This window comes from Choloepus didactylus, chromosome 6 (genome assembly GCF_015220235.1).
Source record: "Choloepus didactylus isolate mChoDid1 chromosome 6, mChoDid1.pri, whole genome shotgun sequence".
In the NCBI taxonomy this organism is placed as follows: Eukaryota; Metazoa; Chordata; class Mammalia; order Pilosa; family Megalonychidae; genus Choloepus; species Choloepus didactylus.
In genome coordinates this window covers 94,695,887-94,701,491 of record NC_051312.1, presented here as the reverse complement: position 1 = coordinate 94,701,491, position 5,605 = coordinate 94,695,887, and positions in this window count along the sequence as shown.

Here is a 5,605-nt window from a genome sequence, read left to right as displayed (position 1 = left end):
GGCCAGATGGCTTCACAAGGGAATTCTACCAAACTTTTCAAAAAGAGCTGACACCAGTGTCTTACTTAAACTCTTTCAAAACACTGAAGAAAATGGAACACTACCTAACACATTTTATGAAGCTAACATCACTCTAATACCAAAACCAGGTAAAGATGTTACAAGAAAGGAAAACTACAGGCCAATCTCCCTAATGAATATAGATGCAAAAATTCTCAACAAAATACTTGCAAATCAAATCCAAATACACATCAAAAAAAAATCATACACCATGACCAGTTGGGGTTCATCCCAGGCATGCAAGGATGGTTCAACATAAGAAAATCAATGTATTACAACACGTTAACGAATCAAAGGGGAAAAATCAAATGATCATCTCAATAGATGCTGAGAGAGCATTCGACAAAATCCAACATCCTTTCTTAATAAAAACACTCAAAAGGTAGGAATTGAAGGAAACTGCCTCAATATGATAAAGAACATATATGAAAAATCCACAGTCAGCATAGTACTCAATGGCGAGAGACTGAAAGCCTGCCCTCTAAGATCAGGAACGAGACAAGGATGCCCACTGTCACCACTGTTATTCAACATCATGCTAGAAGTGCCAGCCAGGGCAATCCAGCAAGACAAAGAAATAAAAGGCATCCAAATTGAAAAGGAAGAAGTAAAACTGTCATTATTTGCAGATGATGTGATCTTATTTCTGGAAAACCCTAAGAAATCGAAGACACAGCTACTAGAGCTAATGAACAAATTTAGCAAAATAGCAGGATACAAGATTAATGCACATAAGTCAGTAATGTTCTTATATGCTAGAAATCACCTAATCTTTTTCTTGGGGGACACTCAAGAAAAAGATAGAGCAACTTAAAGAATCAAGTATAGGAATAAACTTAATCAAAGATGTAAAAGACCTATACAAAGAAAACTACATAACTTTACTAAAAGAAATATAAAGGAACCTAAAAAGATGGAAAAATATTCCTTGTTCATGGATATAGGAATGCTAAATGTCATTAAGATGACAATTCTACCCAAACTCATCTAAAGATTCAATGCAATCCCTATCAAAATTCCAACCTACTTCGTAGACTTGGAAAAGCTAGTTATCAAATTTATATGGAAAGGGAAGATGCCTCGAATTGCTAAAAACATTCTAAAAAAGAAAAATGAAGTGGGAGGACATACTTTGAAGCCTATTGTAAGCCACAGTAGTCAAAACAGCATGGTACTGGTACAAAGACAGACATTGATCAATGGAATCAAATTGAAGATTCAGAGATAGACCCCCAGATCTACGGTTGACTGATCTTTGACAAGGCCCCCAAAGCCACTGAACTGGGACATAACAGTCTTTTCAACAAATGGGGCTGGGAGAGTTGAATATCCATATCCAAAAGAATGAAAGAGGACCCCTACCTCACACCCTACACAAAAATTAACTCAAAATGGGTTAAAGACCTCAACATGAGAGACAGTACCGTAAAATTCCTAGAAGACAATGTAGGGAAACATCTTCAAGACCTTGTATTAGGCGGCCACTTCCTAGACCTTACACCCAAAGCACAAGCAACAAAAGAAAAAATAGATAAATGGGGACTCCTCAAACGAAGTTTTGGTACCTCAAAGGAATTTGTCAGAAAGGTGAAAGGGCAGCCAAATCAATGGGAAAAAATATTTGGACACCACGTAGCTGACAAAAGACTGATATTGCATATATTAAGAAATCCTACAACTCAACGACAGTAGCACAGACAGCCCAATTATAAAATGGGCAAAAGACATGAAAAGACAGTTTTCTGAAGAGGAAATACAAAAGGCCAAAAAACACATGAAAAAATATTCACCCTCACTAACTATTAGGGAGATGCAAGTTAAGACCACAATGAGATAGCATCTCACACCAATTAGAATGGCTGCCATTAAACAAACAGATAATTACAAATGCTGGAGAAGATGTGGAGAAATTGGAATTCGTATTCATTGTTAGTGGGACTGTATAATGGTTCAGCCACTCTGGAAGACATTCTGGCAGTTCCTTAGAAAACTAGATAAAGAGTTACCCTTCGATCCAGCAATTGCACTTCTCAGTATATACCCGGAAGATCTGAAAACAGTGACGTGAACAGATATCTGCACGCCAATATTCACAGCAGCAATATTCACAATTACCAAGGTATGGAAACAACCCAAATGTCCTTCAACAGATGAGAGGATAAACAAAATGTGGTATATACACACAATGGAATACTACGTGGCTGTAATAAAGAACAATGTTGTGAAACATATGACAACATGGATGAATCTTGAAGTCATAATGCTGAGCTAAATAAGCCAGGCACAAAAAGAGAAATATTATATGTTACCACTAATGTGAACACTGAAAAATATGAAATAAATGGTTTATGATGTAGAATGTAGGGGACCTAGCAATAGATAGCAAATAGCAAAGGGGGAACGATAACCTAGTAAGAACAGATAAGTTATCGTGGGTAAATTTAACATTCTGAGAATGCTCCGGAATGACTAAGATTTGTTAATTTCTGGTGGGCATGGTAGGAACAAGTTCACAGAAATGTTGTTATCTTAGGTTATCTGTTTTTCTTATTCCTTTTCTGGGTTATAGTCTATATATTTTCTTTGGGTAGAGTAGGCACATTATGGAAGTAATGTAGTTATTTTAGGTTACTTGTGTTTTTTCATATTCCTTTGTTTTGGTTTTGTTTGAAATTTTGTCAGTTTTTTTTTTAATTTTTTTGATAAAGTTAATTTAAAAAAATGAAAAAAAAAAAAATATGCAGAGCACCCCTGAGGAGCTGGGGGAAAATGCAGAGGTTTTGGGCTTCCTCACCAGGATGGTTGCTGATGTTCTCAAAAATTTTGAGGACTGATGGTTTGATGTGCCAACCCTCTATCAGGAAACTTGCCCTTAAGCAGTCTGTTACTGCAAAGGAGAGGCTAGGCCTGCTTATAAGTGTGCCTAAGAGTCTCCCCCTGAATCCCTCTTTGTTGTTCAGATGTGGCCCTCTCTCTCTAGCTAAGCCAACTTGGTGTGTGAAATCACTGGCCTCCCCCCACCCCCCGCCCCACATAGGATGTGACACCAGGGGTATAATTCTCCCTGGCAACGGGAATAGACCCAGCATCGTGGGATGGAGAACCTCTTCTTAACCAAAAGGGGGTCATGAAAGGAAATGAAATAAGCTTCAGTGGCTGAAAGATTTCAAATGGAGTCAAGAGGTCACTCTGGTGGGCATTCATATGCACTCTATAGATAACCCTTTTTAGGTTTTAATGTATTGGAATAGCTAGAAATAAATACGTGAAACTATCAAACTACAACCCAGTAGCCTTAAAGGTTGAAGATGATTGTATAACAATGTAGCTTACAAGGTGTGACAATGTGTGAAAGCCTTGTGGATCACACCCCCCTTTATCCAGTATATGGATGGATGAGTAGAAAAATGGGGGCAAAAAAGCTAAAGGAAAAATAGGGTGGGGCAGGGGACAATTTGGGTGTTCTTTTTTTACTCTTATATTTTCATTCTTATTTTCACTTTTTCTGGTACAAGGATAATGTTCAAAAAGTAGATCGGGGTGATAAATGAACAACTATATGATGGTACTGTGAACAATTGATTGTATACTTTGGATGATTGTATGGTATGTGAATAAACCTTAATTAAAAAAAAGAAAACAAAAACAACATATAGGCACCCAGAAGCTTCCCTGTGCCTTTACCTACCATTATCTTCCTGCTTTCTGACTTCTATCACCATTAGGTAATTGTTTTTGACCATTAAAAACAAAAATTGACTAGGATTCCAAGTAGAGATAGAGAGTATGGGGGATAGTATCAGGTAACCTTTAAGTCCTTTCCAATCTTGAGATCCTATGATAATTTTTTTTTTTTCTGTAGGTCAACTCCATATAATTTTTGTGTAACCCTATGAGTTTTCCTTCTCAAACATTGTTTTATTTCCTTTTAATCTCTACCTTTCCTCAATGCTTTCCTGCCATTCTCCATTCCAAATATATTATCCCCAAAACTCCAGTTTAGCATTACCTTTGGGGAAAAAAAAAAATGCTACCATGGCACCTTGAAATCCCACTTAAAAACTTTTAAGCATAGAAGTAACACAACAATATCACAAAAAGTTTGGATAGTAAAACCAAAAAATGCAGCCTTAAACCAAACGTCCTGACAAAGTATCATATGAATTTTGCATAGTATTTTCACACAAATAATATCATAATATATATATTTATATTGAACATCAATTCTTTTTATTTCATGTCATAAGCAGTTTTCCATGTAATGGTAGTGTCAATATAAAATTAGGGGCTGCAAAATATTACAGTTTATGTATATATCAAAATTTATTTAAACAGGAATTTAGGTGGCCTCCAATATTTCATTAGTATAAACACAGCTGTAGTGAGCATCATTTTGTGTGTGTGTATATGTTTATGTGTGTGTGTATATATATATATCTGTGTTCTGCATTTAGGCTATTTATTTAGGGCAGATTCCCAGAAGTGTGAGGGTAGAGATACAGGTTCACTTTCATGTTCAAGAGTCCCAAACACTTCAATCTTTGCAGTTTGCTGGGTGATTAAAGTAGAGGAGTGATGAGTCCCCAGAAGCAAGAGATTTTATTTCATGAACTTTTCTGACTTGAAAATCAGAAAGCAAATAAGTCCTTTCTGCCTGAACTAGACCAATTAGTTATGTACTTAGGCATTTAACTTAAGAAATAGCTCAGGGCTAAACTCTAGTATAAATGGGTTATAGCTCCCACTATACACTCAACTGGTGATATCTTTCTCTCCCCGGTTTGCAAAATCACCATCCAGCTGATTTACTTTGTTACTGCAACTTGGGATTTTGGCAAAAATCTATTATATAGAGTACAAAACCTAAAAGGAACTCATTTAACTTGTCATAAATAACTCTGGGTATGAGGAAACAATAGAGGAAATAAAAATGGCAGATAGATGGATAGAAGAAAGGAGGCAGACAAGATACTTCTTTTAGAATTATAGAACTTGAACACTGGGGCTGATTTGCCCAGAGATAATTTTAGCCCATTACCTGAGCTCTGAAGCAATGTCAGTTTTAACATTTCTCCCAGAGTCTGAGCTAGGGAAAAAAAAAAAAAAAAAAAAAAAACACTAAATTTTATTAGCTGATTAATTTAATATTATAAAATTAGGAGTCAATTTTATTCTTGGTACTCAACTTCTATCTAATAAGCATAATAGAAGTGATTTATTTAGGGAAAAGAACCAATATGAAAATTTAGAGAAAATGCAATATCTGTTGAAAATTAGAGAAACTATCCCTAGCTATAGACTATTTTATGGGTGAAATGTATTACTCACCTTATGGACAATCCCTTATCCATTATAGTCCATTTTCAGAGGAAAATATGACCATTCCTGGGATGGGCGGATGGGGATGATCAGAGAAAGCCCGTATAGAAGGTAGCAGTTGAATAAAGTTTTATAGTGTGAATACAAGTTGAACAATGAAGTGAAATGTCACATTTGATTAACCAATTCCATAGTCACTGATTATCTCTAGTAATCCAGATAAAAA